The sequence below is a fragment of the Pogonomyrmex barbatus genome, unplaced genomic scaffold (genome assembly GCF_055798465.1).
Source record: "Pogonomyrmex barbatus isolate J1 unplaced genomic scaffold, ASM5579846v1 scaffold7, whole genome shotgun sequence".
Taxonomy (NCBI): domain Eukaryota; kingdom Metazoa; phylum Arthropoda; class Insecta; order Hymenoptera; family Formicidae; genus Pogonomyrmex; species Pogonomyrmex barbatus.
Window position 1 is genome coordinate 1,248,432 of NW_028297171.1, and position 17,411 is coordinate 1,265,842.

Below are 17,411 nucleotides of genomic sequence, written 5' to 3' on the forward strand. Positions count from 1 at the left end.
ATTCTCTGAAGTAGACCGTAAGATGCACGCGCCATAGGCTTTTACTCGCGTCAGAAAATCCATGAAGCTCCAGGTGACTATGCTGCTTAGTCATTATGGCACACCTCGGAACTTATATTTCTTAGATCCTGCAGTTCAATTTCATATCGCTTCCATTTTATGTTGCAATTCAATGGAATGGATTCATCCCAGTCAGATTTGAGACGCCAGAGATCTTGCATAATTGACTTGGCCAACAAAGTTATCGGTTCGAGTAATCCCAGCGGGTCAAAAATTAATGCTATTCGCGATAAAATGCCTCTTTTCGTAGAGTTTTCCAACGGTGCGCTATGCCGAAGAATTTAAAGGAATCGGAAGTGCTGTCTCATATGAGTCCCAATGTCCTTTCTTCTGTGTTTCTATCAGCTGATAACCTGAATTCTCTATTACCTTATGGATATTGATTATTCCTTAAGAATGGTTCCTTAAGAATGATCACTTTCTCAATTCAAATTTCCCTTTCTGCAAAAGTTGAGTTAATTCGGTTTTAATCTGTAATGTTTCTTGCACGCTGTCTGCTCCAGATACCAAGTCATCGACGTAAAAATCTCTTGCAGCAATCTTGGAAGCCAATGGATATTGTGTCGAATATTTTTTTGCAAGTTTTCTCAGGGATTGAATGATCAGAAATGATGAAATACCATAGGTGACCGTAAGCAATTCGTATGTTTTTATGGACTCGTCAATTGAGTTACGCTGCAATGCCGTCTGAGCAGGGTCAATTAATACTTGTCGGTATATTTTAGTTATATCCGCTGTGAGGGCGATCCTAAAAGTGCGATATCTTGTTAAAATGGAAAACAAGTCTTCTTGTAGTGTTGGCCCGATCATTAAGATATCATTTAGCGATACACCTGTATTAGTTTTGCGCGATCCATTAAATATCACCCTAAGTTTAGTGGTAGTACTCGTCTCATTTCTCATGGCGTGATATGGCAAGTAAAAGAAAGGTTTGTTTGAGTTTAATACTAGATCGTTGCTTATCTCGCATTGGGACATACGCATGAAACTCTTGTATTCAGGTTGGGAAATCAAACGCTTCTAATGTTTTGAACCGTCCCACTATATTGCGGGATTCACCAAGATTGATCAACTTATCTTGTTTTACTGATAGTTTTATGATGAATCTTCCTTCTTGATTACGTTTTACGGTATTCAAGAATAATTTGCAACATGCTTGTTCTTCTTTGGAAAATTGAGGTGTGGAAATGTTATGCTCTATTTCCCAAAATTTATTTAAAAGATAGCTTAAATCATCTAACAAAGTTATAAGTAAACTCACAGAAGACGTAACTCTTGCATTAGCATTTGCAATAGGTCCGGAAATAACCAAAATGCGTCTTTTGTAACGTAGGTTGCCTCATTGATTGTCTAATTTGCCCAGCGCAAATAATTCTTCAAAATAGTTTGGCGCCTATTAACTATGTCAATAATAGCAAGTATATGAAAATTGGGATCTGCTAACTTGATATTCTTTGGTATTGATACATTTTTGGATAGATATTAATTGCTGAAGTAAATGTTGAATTATCGTGGGCAATACTACACATTCTGTCTTATCGCAAAAATTATTGAAGTATTTGATGCATACATCTACAATCCGCCTAGCATTACTCCTTCCATTACTCCTGCCACCGAATTTCAAGTGACCTTTCCTTCAGTTTTAAACGATTAACGAATTCTTGCGTTATAAAATTTGAGACCCACTGTCTTGCAACACTCGACATGGATGGGTTTCCTTATTGGAATCATAAACATGAACTACTGCTGTTGATAATAAAATGCTTGCAGAAATATCACTTAATACGCATTGAGTGGAGACAGGAATAATAGGCTTTTCGGATTGCCCGGTATCTAATTTAGAAGTGGAATCTTAATATTATGCTTAATATTATGGTGTGGTTATAACTAGCAGACTTAATATTAACAGACTTTATTCCTAACAGGCTTAGTACTACGGCGCGATTATAATTAGTGGACTTATCTCATGCGGCGAATATCTATAGCGCGATATTTACCATGTACTTACGAGCTAATGTCAGATTAGGTGATTAGATATTGCGGGCAGACTGAGTGTCACGTCGAACTCTGCTTTAGCAACTGAAACTGACAGGGCTGAGCGAAACCTCAGCCCGAAGATAGAGAAAACCGGCGAAACCCGGCAGAGTCAAGCGAAACCTTGGCCCCGAGAGGTAGTAGATATGGGTCAAGTCGGTGTCAGGAGTCGGATCGCAGAGTGGGATCTGGTCCTCATGTCTCGGCCGGCCGAGCTTATATACCCGGCCGGCGTTCCCCACTGTGCGCCATCGATTCGGCGGTGGGAGTCGGTATCGCGTGGGGACACCATGAGAGAGATAGCGTTGATGGCGTGAGCGAGACGGCGCGTGCGATGTACGAGCGAGTGAGATAGCGCGAGCGATGTGCGTGCAAGTGGAATAAGTAGCACAAGACAAGCAAATGAGCCAGGTATATATATATATATATATATATATATATATATATACACACATATATATATTTCTACGGCTATAAACAATGGTAGTAACGGCCCTGCCGTTACAGTAAAAATAAATCAATTAAGTTAAAGGAAAGTGTGTGTTAGTGATTTTGCGGAATACCCTTCGCTCAACGAGGTTCCAACTCCTTAGGCTTGGTGAATCCGACTATCCTTGATAATAAGAAATTGTGGCCCATCCGGGATACATTTTGGTGGCAGCGGTGGGATAGTCAAAACCATCCCCCAAGAGCGACAGCTTGAGAGGAACACTGTTAATCGAGCCAGCAGAATCAAAAGGACAAGCCTTGATGTACTGAACTACAAGCAAAAAAGGGGAGGAAAAATTTTCAAGCGATAAGACCTGCAGTAATAAGTTAAAAGCTGCAGGCAGAAGAATTAATTTTTCCTGTAAATTGAAAATTCAAGATTGAAAATTCAAGAAAACAGGCAGACAAAAAAGACCTCATCAAAAGATAAATTGCCCCCGAAACTGTGCCAGAGTAGTGAAAAGTCAGCAGAATGCCGACCTAAGACAACAAGTGTCCAGTGGCAGCGGAGCAACGATCGGAGAGTCCATAAGCACCGAGAGCCAGCCAGCGCCGACCGTGTACACCGACACGCACTACTACCAGCGCAGCCAGCCGACACAAGCATCCGCACAAGCAGCAGCGACCATGCGAACGTATCCGATGTCTACTAATGTAAGTCATAAAAGCCATATTTTGTAAAAGCGAATGTCCACAGCGAAGGACATCATAGCATATGCGATCTGGCCAAAACCGCGACCAATGAATAAAAAAGTAAAGCTTCCAAAAACTATTTCCGCGATAAATACCGCGCTAATAGAAATACGCGACAATGTGCGCCGTGTATTAAAATCACTATAAAATTACTTTTTTTTAAAAAAAAAGTAAAAAAAGAGTGTCAAGTATAGTGGATATTGCCAACTCAAATGATTGTGTAAAATTTATATAAAAGATTTGATATCAATAATTGGCGCCAAGTTATAGTCTTACAAACATGGAGCTACGAGTCTATTTTAGTCAAATTATATATTTCAATCGTATAAAAGATTTGATAAACCACTGTTTTAAAAAAATAAAACTCAAGTAGTAGTTTCTTTAATTTAAAAATAATAAAAACTAAATTATATGTATATCTTTCTATCCATTAAAAACTTCTTTTTCTAACCCAAGTGTAGTAATTATTTAGCTTTAAAATATTATTATATCACAAAATTGCTTTACTCAACCTACGTTTTTATCACAAAGAATTATAAAGTAACAGTATAAAATAAATGATAAAATTTTATTTAAATAAAAAAAATTTTTATGTAAAAACACTTGGCGCTGCTTAGATCAAACGAAAATGCAAAACTAATGATGAGATTATTTGAATGTTACAAATAAAGGCAAAATTTATTATTTAATATGATTAAATTATAATTACATACACGCACACGCACGCGCGCACGCACGCACGCACGCACGCACGCACGCACGCACGCACGCACGCACGCACGCACGCACGCACGCACGCACGCACGCACGCACGCACGCACACACACACACACACACACACACACACACACACACACACACACACACACACACACACACACACACACACACACACACACACACCTTATTCATGTTCTTTTTAGAAATATGAGCAGCGCCAAGTGTTTTTACATAAAAATTTTTTTTATTTAAATAAAATTTTATCATTTATTTTATACTGTTACTTTATAATTCTTTGTGATAAAAACGTAGGTTGAGTAAAGCAATTTTGTGATATAATATTTTAAAGCTAAATAATTACTACCATTTGGATTAGAAAAAGAAATTTTTAATGGATAGAAAGATATATATAATTTGGTTTTTATTATTTTTAAATTAAAGAAGCTACTACTTGAGTTTTATTTTTTTAAAACAGTGATTTATCAAATCTTTTATACGATTGAAATATATAATTTGACTAAAATGGACTTGTAGCTCCATATTTGTAAGATTATAACTTGGCGTCAATTGATATCAAATCTTTTATATAAATTTTACACAATCATTTGAGTTGGTAATATCCACTATACTTGACACCCTTTTTTTACCTTTTTTTTAAGAAAAGGTAATTTTATAGTGATATCAGACATTTTGAAGTATTCCATTATACTTGACACCCTTTTTTTACCTTTTTTAGAAAAAATAATTTTATAGTTTTTTTATATATCAGACATTTTGAAGTATTATATTATATTACCGGCGGCAATCGTAAAATAGATAGCAATTTTTTTATTCAATTATTTTTTTTTCTTATAATCTCCTATCTTATTATGTTATCCTAATAACTTTTACGATTTTCGGAGGTATCGAGAGACACATATCCCAATTCTCTTCCGCTGAGTCGATAAGACTAATAGTGACATCTCGTGATAGACGTTACAGCCGTACAAAGGCGACGATGATGACATTTCTTAAAGTAAAAATTTCCAAATCGGACTTTGCATAGCAATATCTCTGCTTGTAGGGCACGTAGCAGAAAAATAAAAATACTTTTATTATGCAAGTCGGACTCAAGCTATCGATCAAGCCTACTTAGAACTTGATCGGTTTAGCCGTTATTGAGATTCGATAATTTCAGATGCTCGAACCTCGACGACTCGCGTAAAGTCACACGGCAATGTTCTCGATTGATCTTGACTTGACACCCGAGACACTACCGTGTCTCCTGATACAAAAGCGATGAAAACATTCATGTCATAACCGAACGCGAATTTCCATACAACGAAGAAGATTATAGTTTGCTCGCATTAAATCAATCTGATTCCCAAACTAAAGTAACAGACTCACCCACACAATACAAATCAATTTACGAGAACATATTTCATTTTTTTAACATACATCAATTATTAATAAACGAAATAAACGAAAATGAACGAAATGGCTCACTCACTCGCCGAACAACAGAAATCGATGACGAAATCTTACAACTACGACATTCAATCGATAGAAACGGTCTACAAGAAAATCGAACGAACCGCCGCGTTATAATTGACGAACAGCCCGATAATACTCCGTGAATTAATGGACGAAATACGCGATCTTCGCGTGCAAGTAAACGGATTAAGCCGGCACAATTACTTATGGGCGAGCGAACGAGAGTATCACAAGATTTTTTGCCTCACCCATTAAATGACTTACGGACGTTTGTAATCATCAGGGGAAAATCTCAGTTGCGCACAGAATAACTCGGACACAGCAAGTTGAATGGATCGGACACAGGTCCAAACGGACACAATAAGGAACGGACACAAGATGATTGAAATCGGACACAGTGTCAATTGGACACAGTAGGAAATGGACGCACGGAGTTAAATAAATAAATAGTAATAAATAGATAGTATAAATAGATTAAAAAATCTGGCAAAAAAACGCGGCGGTCTACTTCGCAAACCGAGATATTAAGCGTTAAAGTTGATGACTTTTTTGGTTAAGAAATCTGTCATAGCGACGTAATGCAGCAAACTGAGCATGCGTTGTGACTCTGTATACATGATAGAGGGGTTTGGGGGGCGAAACCCTCCTCACTGTCACAGAACTAATTACGAAAACAATACAAAATTATATTTGTAATAAAATGAAAAGATCAGCGAAAACTTCACATCCAATCCTTGCATTGGAATCTTTGCTAATCTTTCTAGGATCTATTATTTTAGTATATGATAGACTCATAAATTTAGTAAGGCGAAAAATTACGTCTTCATCCCCAAACCTTGTGTAGGGGTCTTTGTCAATCTTTCTAGGATCTATCATTTTAGTAAGGCAAAAAATTGCATCTTGCATTTCGAATATAATAACTTTTTTAGGAAAACCGTCACGATTGCAACTATCCGCGCATCCATTTCCTACTGTGTCCGATTGGCACTGTGTCCGAGTGCCACTGTATCCGATTGCCACTGTGCCCGATTGCCACTGTGCCCGATTGCAGCTACCGTGTGTCCATTTCCTATTGTGTCCGATTAGTACTGTGTCCGATTTCAACCACCTTGTGTCCGTTCCTTATTGTATTTGGTCCGATTCATTCAACCTGCTCCGATTTATTCTGTGCGCAACTAGGATTCACTCCGTATCAGGATATACGAAACCAACCAGGAAACGCGATTTTAACATTGAAGTAGGCGCGTAACATGATCCCAGAGATCGATGGCACATCAAGATGCGTATGAATTTCTAAATGCAAGCACGTACACTATAGAAAATATACACCCTGCGGACGAACAATCTTTATTGGAGGTCATCCTTTGCACCAAATTCAAAAGTAAGGCCATGATGGACTTCCGTACGCGAGATATAGTGAATTTCGAGCAATTAAAGTGATAATTAGAAAAAGAATATTTAAGCAAACAGAGTACCGCACATTTGCAACTCGAATTTATCTCGCTCAAACAAAAGCTGAATGAAAGCGGGCAAGAATTCGACAGACGAATAGCCATGGAGCTATACGAGTCCATGGAAGAGGGCAAAAACTATACTGTTGAACAGCAACGCGCGATTTTAGAAAACATAAAAGAGCAGTCGTTATACAATTACCAAAACAAATTACACGAAGAGATTAAATTAATTGTACGATCGCAACGATACAAAACACTACAGGAGGCGATCGCAGGAGCAAGCGCGGAAGAGAAAACGCGAGTATCACTCGAGCTCAAGCGTATCGGCCAGTATTTAAAACGCATCATAAAGTCCACGTTGCGAAAAATGCGGGAAAATAGAGCATTACGGACGCAACTGTCATAGCAACAGATATACTGACAGATTTACCTTACTAAAATCCGGAGCACAACCACGAATAAACACAATTGAAAAGCAATGTAATTATTGCCATAAAATAGACATTTGCACCAAGAATGTTGGATATTAAACAAAAAATCAGAAAAAATCCACCAGGAAAATTTTTTTCAAATTCGTGAAAAGAAAATTCCGCGAAAAATTTTAAAAATAAAAAGAGCGATGAAAGTAAATCGACCACTCCGCGTCTCGCGTCAGAGTATCGCGTAACACATATCAAGGGGACATTGCTCGTTAACAAATTAAACGCGATCGCATTACCTATTGCAGAAGCCAAAGGTAGAAAAATAAACTTCTTATTTGACACAGGTGCATCAGCGATAATAATAAAATTGAAATATTGGATTGTCGGAAAAGTCATGACGCATTTTTGTAACAGATGGCACTAGTTCATTTTTGAAAGTACTAGAATTATTCGCGTCTATGTTATTGCTATGTTATTTGAGAGCTGACAGTTCTAGCTTCATTCTAAAAAAAATTGAGCGATTTGGTTGAGTTTTGGAGATTTTATAACAAGTGTAAGATGGAAGATCAAACTGTGCATTTTCGCCATATGTTACTGTTTTATTTCCGTAAAGGAAAGAACGCGCGTCAAGCTTGTGAAAAATTGCGTAAAGTTTACAGTGACATGTTCTACAAGAACGTCAGTGCCAACGATGGTTCACGAAATTTCGTGCTAGTGATTTTGATCTCAACGCTCCTTGGTCAGAGAGGCCCACCGAGAGTCTGACGACAAAATTGATCGAGTCAAACTCACGTTACATGACACGAGAGATTACAGAAACATTGAACATCCATCATTCAAGCGTTCACGACCATCTGAAGAAGCTGAGTATACGAGTGTTTCAGTTTTTTTCTAGTATTGGGACTCTCTTTTTCTGAAATTATAGGAATCGCAATAATTAAATAGATATAATTATATATTTATATAAAGCTTATGTATAAGAACATTATGGATATCTATTGTATTATGAATGGAGTTATTTTAAACTCGAACATGAACCGTAGTGGCGAGAGCTAGATGCCGTACCGTTCAAATTAAATCCTGTAATAAGAAAAAGTTTTTTCGTTTATTTCTTGTACTTTATAGAAATAGTATATTGTAAACATATCCCGAAAATAAACAGCTCTAAACAACAACAAAAGCTGGGATATGTAAGCAAGTGATACTTGGGTTCCTTATGAACTCAAAGAAGTTCATTTGACGGCGCGTATAAACATCTGCGATATGCTCATTAAACATGAGAAAAATGATTCTTTTTTTAAGCGACTGATAACTGGTGATGAGAAATTGTTTACAACAATGTGGTGCGCAAACAGTCTTGATCCCGACGTGATGATTCGTTTCAAACGACGAAATCAAAAGCAAACATTCATCAGAGGAAGATTATGCTCTCAGTGTGATGAGATTTTAAAGGTGTCATGTTTTTCGAGCTCCTACCAAGGAACCAAACAATCAATTCGAATGTGTACTGTCGGCAATTGGACAGTTTGAATGAATCCATCATCCAGAAATATCTAGAGCTCGTTGATCGTAAAGGAGTTGTGTTCCATCACGATAACGCGAGACCACACACAAAGTTTGACCACCCGTTAAAAATTATTGGAGCTTGGATGGAATGTGTTGCCACATCCACTATACTCGCCTGACCTTGCGCCGTCAGACTTCCACTTGTTTCGCTCTCTTCAAAACTCCTTGCATGTATAATTCAGATGAGACTGTAAATCAGCATCTTGTTCAGTTTTTCGCCAATAAAGACAGGTCCTTCTATGAACAAGGAATTATGAAACTCACTGAAAGATAGCAAAAGGTTATCGAACAAAACGGGCAATATATCATTAATTGATCTTTGTTCTTTATATAAATAAATGACCTTTGAAAAACATAGAAAAAAATACGTCATGACTTTTCCGACGATCCAATATGTATTAGATCATGTCCTAATTTATGAGGAGAAAACTAAGTTAACAGGTATAACAGGACATAAAATAATAACACTGAGCAAAACACATTACATAATACAACACACATTACAATCCAACTATTTCAAAACAAGATACGACACCCGGTATATATAGTGCGAGATAACGCGCCAATGGAATATGATGCGATCTTAGGAGCAGATTTCATTTGGCGATATATAACCGCATTTGATCGTAAAACCAATTTTGTGCAATTTATAGATGCAAACTTCAAGCTCTACCCATACAGGCGCGTAACTTTAGCCGTGCAGTGAAACAATCGTGCAAATCACGATTAATCAAACAAAATTTGATTAACGAAATCCGAGGAAATAATGTCTGGAATTTTTATTGAATCTAATCGAACCACAAAATTATACATATCCAATCATCATACTGAATGTTACAGAAGAGGAAAAAATTGTTCAAGTACCGCAAGTAATATTAGAAGAGATAGATATGCAAGAAAAGATAACACAAGAATTTGTGAACGCAAGATTGACAAGAAATAAAAGTACAAAATTAATTTCTCGAGAAGAACGAATAAAGAATTCATTACGCACAGAGCATTTAAATGAGGAAGAATAAAAATCTTTTTTAGAATTATGTCACGAATATAATGACGTGTTTCACCTAGAAGGAGACACCTTAACGTACATGATAAAAATAAAGCATGAAATATCAATACGAACAGATTCGTTATCGGTAAATGTACATCCTTACCATTTACCCGAAAAGCATAAAGATGAAGTAAATTCGAGAAATGTTAGAGCAGGACATTATCAGACCGAGCGTCAGCCAATGGAACGCACCACTACTAAGCGTGTCAAAAAAAAACAGACGCTTCAGGTAAAACAAAATTACGTATTGTGATTGATTTTAGAAAATTGAATGATCTCACAATCGGAGATTCATTCCCGTTGCCTAACATAACAGATATATTTGATCAGCTGGACAACGCGAAATATTTCACGACATTAGATCTCAAGTTACCACCAGATACCAATGGCGGAGCGAGATAAAAATAAAACTGCATTCTCTACACCATACGATCATTATGAATTTAATAGAATGCCGTTTGGTTTGAAAAACGCAAACCTGCAACTTTTCAACACTTAATGAATTCAATTCTAATGGGCTTGCAAGGAATTAACTATCTAGTTCTTGATGACATCGTAATACACGGTCTTAGCCTTAAAAAACATAACAAAAGATTAGAATTTGTCCTTCGAAGATTAAGAGAAAACAATCTAAACCTCCAACAAGTGCGAATTCTTACGGAAAGAAGTAATTTATTTAGAGCATATAATTACCGAAAATGAAATTTCGCCAGACCCATCAAAATTACACGCCGTAAAAAATTTTCCTACGCCCAAAAAGGTGAAGGACGTGCAAGCATTTACTGGATTAACCGGATACTACAAAAAATTTATCGAAGACTTCTCACGAATAGCAAAGCCCTTAACAAAACTTACCAAGAAAGGAAAGAAATTTGAGTGGACCACAACACAACAAAATCCATTTGACATACTAAAAACTAAATTAATAACGGCACCGATATTAAAATATTTCGATTTTACAAAAGAATTTCTTCTAACCACGGATGCATCGGACTATGCAATAGGAGTCGTGTTATCGCAGGTCGAGGTAGATCAGGATCAATCCATCGCATGCGTCAGCCGCGTGTTATCAAGCGCGGAGCACAATTACAACACGACGGAGAAAGAATTACTTACAATAGTATGGGCAGTAAAGTATAATATTTCAGACCCTATTTATACGGGACAAAATTCAAAATAATTACCGACCATAATCCTTTAATATAGTTATTTAACAGATCCTGGTTCACGTTTAATCAGGTAGAGATTAAAGTTAGAAGAATACGATTATGAAATAATACACAAAGCTGGGAAAGCCAACGCTAATGCCGATGCGTAATGCGTAACATGGCAGCAATAACGAAAGAACATTATGATAGAAAAACAAAAATACGCGCATTCGAAGTAGGAGACAAAGTCCTACTACACGACGAAACAGTTCGACGAAGGCGATCGAAAAAACTAAATGCAATATGGATCGGACCTTACATAATATTAGAAAAAATAGGTAAACTATAAAATAAAAGCGGCTGCCGAACGTTAAATGCGTACGTAAATCGTCTAAAAGCATTCGTAGAAAACTAAAGAGAAAAGAGAAAACATAAACAATAAAAGAAAAATGTAGAGACTTACCAAAGACGAATATGAAGCAAACATAAAATCCCAAAGGATGCTCCACAATAAAGTCATACACTAAAAATAGACTAGCACACTACAAATTATCACAAAAAATTAAAAACTAACAACTAGTACACTACACTAAAAAACTAAAACACTACACAAAAAAAAAATAAAAATAATCAGTATTAGATGTTACGGAAATAGCGAACATAAACAATCCAGAAAAAATAATTCAAAACAATGAAAACGTCTTAGCTAATGCAATTAAAAAACTAGAAATTACAATAACAACGGAAATAAATCGCGAGAATATAAAGAAACATTTTATAATTACAAATGCAGTCCTTGATGAATTGACACAGCACGGAAGATATACTAGAATATCTAACTGCGATAAAAAATGGAATACTATACCTGCGACTAATACCACTAGAAAAAATAATAGAAAATCTTAAAGAAACAACAACACCTCAAGGACTATATTTCCCATTTAAAATAAGGAAAGAAGATTGGAGAACTACAATGGAGAAAGTAACGACTATGATCGCACACTGCGACAAAACTGACGTCTACACAATTCTATATTTCCCACTAATTTCACTTTCAATATACTAAACATAATACCGTTACCAATAAACAAAACATGTCCGTATTAATAGAAATCAACCTATTGATAGCCTTAGATACTGACAGACACACGTACGCAAGACTAACAATGATAAGAAAATGCAAAGAAATAAATGCAAAGTATTTGTGCGAGCAAAGTTTTCCGATTAAAACGTTAAGACCGACCCACTATGCGAAATAGATATATATATATATACATATATATATATATATATATATAGAAATCAATAATCATTATAAAAATTGTAAAATTAAATACATAATAATAAAAAACAACATATAGTCTTAACTAATTTATATTTTTGGTTATATTCTACACCAGCGAAACAAACCATCACAATTTCATGTAAAAATAATAGAGAAACGCGTAAAATTATCATAAATATGGGAAAAATAACATTATTAAATGATTGTAAAATAGTCACAGCGGACGCGGTAAAATCGAAAATTGTAAAACACGAAAAAGAAATAAAAACTTATCTACCTAATTATAATATTACAATACTGGGCGAGACTCTCAACACAAACAAAGCGGAAAAAATTAAATTAAGGGTTGTACAAGACGCGACAGACCTGACAGAACTAACAGGAAAATTAAACAAAATAAACGACGAGATAAACACTAAGAAAATATCGCCCTTTCTACAAAAGCACTTTGTATATCCTATATCAATAAATAGCACCACATTAATAATAGTCATCGTTGATAGCGATAATAGTTGTAATAAATAAGAAAAAGCAACGACATACTACTAAACTAGTAGAGTTAAATAGAAATAGCGAATTACGTAATATAGACCGCTTAGGAGAAGCGAAAGTACACGATTTTAAATAAACGATTATAACAAAAATTGTATCGGGAAAAGATCTCTATTTTGTAAACATAGAAAACCTCCGTTTTCTTTTGCTAATGGGGGTGGGGGGGATGTTATAGCCATATCTACAACTAGATATATTAACAATCCGCATGACAACAGTAAATTCAAAAAGTCTTTCGAAAGACCGCAGGAATGCGTCGTGTGAAATTGCGATTGCGAAAAGTCGATCAGCAAATTCCTTAATTCACTGATCGATCCGTGCGCAATATTGATTTGTCAATACTGCGCATTCGATTGATGAATCCGATCAAAATGCTAATCAGACATCGATTATTTCTATATAAGCGGAGTCATACGCGGAATCAAACGGAGTCAAAATTATAAGACTTAAAATGTTCCTCGATTAGGAATATAGGAAGTCGCACGAGATATTATCAAAATCCGTCGCCAAGTTCACGCGAGCCGCGATATCAGAATCTCGAGTGTCACCCGATCGTCAGTCGTCAGAGTAACGCAAGACGCGCCGATCCACCCGACGACATTCAACCATATGTGAGAAATATAGCAAGTGAAATATTAACCATTTGTGCCATTGTAAAAATAAAATCAATTAAGTTAAAGGAAAGTGTGTGTCAGTAGTGTGTAAATGATTTTGCGGAATACCCAATGATCCTGCTCAGGATTCCTTAGGTTTGGCGAACCCGACTATCCCTGATAGTAAGGTTGTGGTCTATCCGGAATACAACAAATGATTACTTGGCTTAATACGTTCTTCGATAGTTGCGTTAATGGCTTTTATAATGCTCTTCAGAATGTAAACATAAATCCATATTACTGTCTAGTACAGAAAATCAAGTTACTTATTACCACACTTTCCACTATTCAGGAAATATCAATATTTGGATTCGTCAAAATAAATGCAAATTTATCTGCAGTTGAATCTGAATTTAACGATATCAAACACAGACTGTTAAAGTACAATTCGCAATCAATGAGAATAGATAAATTTTTAACAGTATGTATATGTACATATACAGTATATATATATATATACTTTTTCCGCAAAGTTAGCTATGTCAGAAATGAATAAAACGGAACCTCCCTCAAATATTAATACGCATCACGAGACGCCAATGCAGTTATTACAGAACTTTCAACAAAAGATATCACAAATGCGAAATTAGATATAAAATCATCAATAAATTCTGACAAATCAGATGAAGAACCTTGTGAGTTAGCGACGGAACAAAACTGGAGAAATAAGAATGAAAAAAAAAGTAAACGTGTTTATCTGTACGTCCTAATTAGGATACCTTTAATATTAATAAGAAGTTTATTATGCTGGGTGTATTACAAAATGGCAATATTTTTCTTGTTTTAAAAATAGGATCTAATAACATAATTGTCAAAAATACATGTGGTTTTTGATAGTAATGTGCAAATTTTCGTCACGATATGCGTATGATAAATTTAAAGGAGCTATAAATATATCTACAACAAACGCTCTTAAATTTATAAAATCATTTGTACAATTAGGTTCGATTAAAAAATGTATAAAATGGGAGCTAAACTTTTAAAAAGTGTTTTTTACAAGATACGAACTTCACCTCTGTTAAAGTAGCACTCCCCCCCACAAAAAATCAAAAAAATATATATGCTCAAATGTACTATTTATGTGCTAATTATGTGCTCTAGTTCCGATTTTTGAGCTCGCATGGTTTAGCAGGAAATTAAAAATGGGAATTAAAAATGGGGATGCTTAATGAAAGTTAGCATCCCCCCTATTAAAATTACACACAAGATAAAAAGTTAATAGCTCAGAATTATGTGCTATTTATGTGCTTTCAATCATTATAAAAATAATTGACCCATCGCTAATAGTTTACAAGATATAGGTCAAAAAGATAAATATATCTTAAAGATAAATATATCTGTCAACCATACAAGAGTAAAGTACCAGTTAGAATACAGATAGCGAATCGATTGTAGGCTTAAAATGTTCCTCGATTTATGTGCTCTCAAAATATGCAAGACCCAATTTTTGTGCTCATCCCCTATGACTAATAAACCATTCCGAAAGTTAGCACCGCCCCAACGAATAAGAGTAAAGCCAATAAAAATAAGGATAGCGAATCGATTGTATGCTTAAAATGTTCCTCGATTTATGTGCTCTCAAAATAGGCAAGACCCAATTTTTGTGCTCATCCCCTATGACTAATAAATTACTTCGAAGATTAGCACCGCCTCAACGATCAAGAGTGAAGTACCAGTAAATAGGGAACACCCGTAAGTCTGCACCTGATTTGCTATCTGTATTCTAACTGGTACTTTACTCTTGTACGGTTGATAGGTATATTTATCTTTTTGGCCTATATCTTGTAAATTATTAGATGGATTATTTTTATAGCGTTTAAAAGCATATAAATAATACATAATTCTGAGTTATTAACTTTTTATCTGTGTAATTTTAATAGGGGGGAGGAACTTAACTTTCGTTAAGCTAGCACCCCCATTTTCAATTCCCATTTCCTGCTAAACCATGCGAGCTCAAAAATCGGGACTAGAGCACATAATAGCACATAATTTGGGCATATATATTTTTTTGATTTTTTATGGGGGAGATGCTAGCTTAACAGAGGTGGCAACTCCTGATATTACAACAATAGACGCTTTATCAAACAATGTCTATTTCTGAGAATATATATCAAGAAAAGCTATGTCGAAGTATGTACGTGTCAAATATGTGGAAAAATTATTAAGAAATGTATTTTATCGATAAAGGAGGAGATATTAAACAAACACGATTTTGCAAAACTTGTTGAAGCAAGAAAGGAAGGAAAAGTTTCAAGACTTTTGTGATAAATGTAGTAAGAAATGTTCTATGAGGGTATCATACGATGCGCAACTGTCACTTGAATCTTCGACCGCTTTGGATGCTATTCTATTATCGATTCAGATAAATGAGCAACATTACATTCATGTTGGATGTATTATGTATCAAGTTTCTTTTCAACAGATCAATGATCGCGTTCGTAACTCGCAGCGGGCACTCGCACGTTTCACTCGCAAGATAAACAAAATTGCTTGATCACAAAGAGTCTTTATTAATTAATTAAATGAGAACAAGAGAATCAAAAGAATATTCTGTTTGAAAAGACAACTCTCTCGCAATCGCCTTCTTTAAAACAACCATCCATCATCGAAACATTCCGCATCACGTTAATAGGGAACGATCTCCTCTTTCTTAATCAATCTTCGAGGGCAACGACGAGCGGATCACTGCTCAGTCGTAACAATATATTACACACTCTATATTTCAATTAAAAATATAAAGATTTGCTACATTTTTTCCCATATTTCTAATTTTATTTCTAAAAGCATAAATAATATAATTCTATTCATTACATAGAATTTGATATTAAATTACATAGAATTCGATTTTAATTTAAATCAATAATTTTTGATGCCTGGATAAATGAATGTCTTATAATAATAAATCACAATGTAGGATTGAGCGGAAAAGATCTAAGTAAGTCGGAAGCGATTGATGAAAGCGGTGAGACAGAACATATTTTCCAAAAATTGTATAGTTGTGTGTGCGTGTGTGTGTGTGTGTGTGCGCGCGCGCGCGCGCGCGCGCGCGCGTGTGTGTGTGTGTGTGTGTGTGTGTGTTTTCCCTATAAAAGAACGAGCCCTAGTGAAGCGCAGAGCAGTCTGATTTTGGCAGTCGCTGAGTACAAGCTGAGTGAATCTCATGCAAAATATATTGTATTGTTTTCTCGTCCACTGTTATCCAATAAATATTATTTATAAATCCACATATTCTTGGGGACTCAGTCGGGATCAGGCTAACAGTGCCGAGAAGAACGAGAAATTATCGTGAGATTACTGTGAGAATATCGTGAGTAACGAGTTCGCGAGTTTACTAAGGACATGAGTGAAATACGCGGGTGATCTAACGGTAGTAGAACTGAAAACACTAGGACTATATATGGGAAACAAGAACGAATTAATAATTCGTTTGAACGAGGCAGGTCCTTCAGGCATATGATCCGAAAAATTATCAGAAGAAGAAACCAGAAATACTGAAGTTATTTCTGACAGAAACGGGAGATAGTGCGAGAGAACTTGGGATACATCTTCGTGACAAACACAGAATGGAAGCCGAATTAGATCTTCTTAGACTTGAATCGTTAAGAGCCAGTTCACAATCAACTGCTCGTGTGCAGATACGCGACGAAGAACTCAGTGCTATGCAGCCAAAAACCAATTTGACAGCTATAGTTGAGCTGCTCGCTATTTTTGACGACACGACAGGCAATTTCGAGATGTGGGAAAGACAGCTAAGATTATTGAAACGATCGTATCGATTAAATGACGAGCATGCGAAAATATTAATCGACTG

General features: G+C 35.8%; 1 protein-coding gene across 7 annotated transcripts in view; it reads left to right on the forward strand.

Annotated features, from left to right (window-relative positions):
• The window catches only part of Wdr62 (WD repeat domain 62), a 249,240-nt gene that overhangs the window by 184,315 nt on the left and 47,514 nt on the right, over positions 1-17,411 (forward strand). The window lies entirely within an intron of this gene.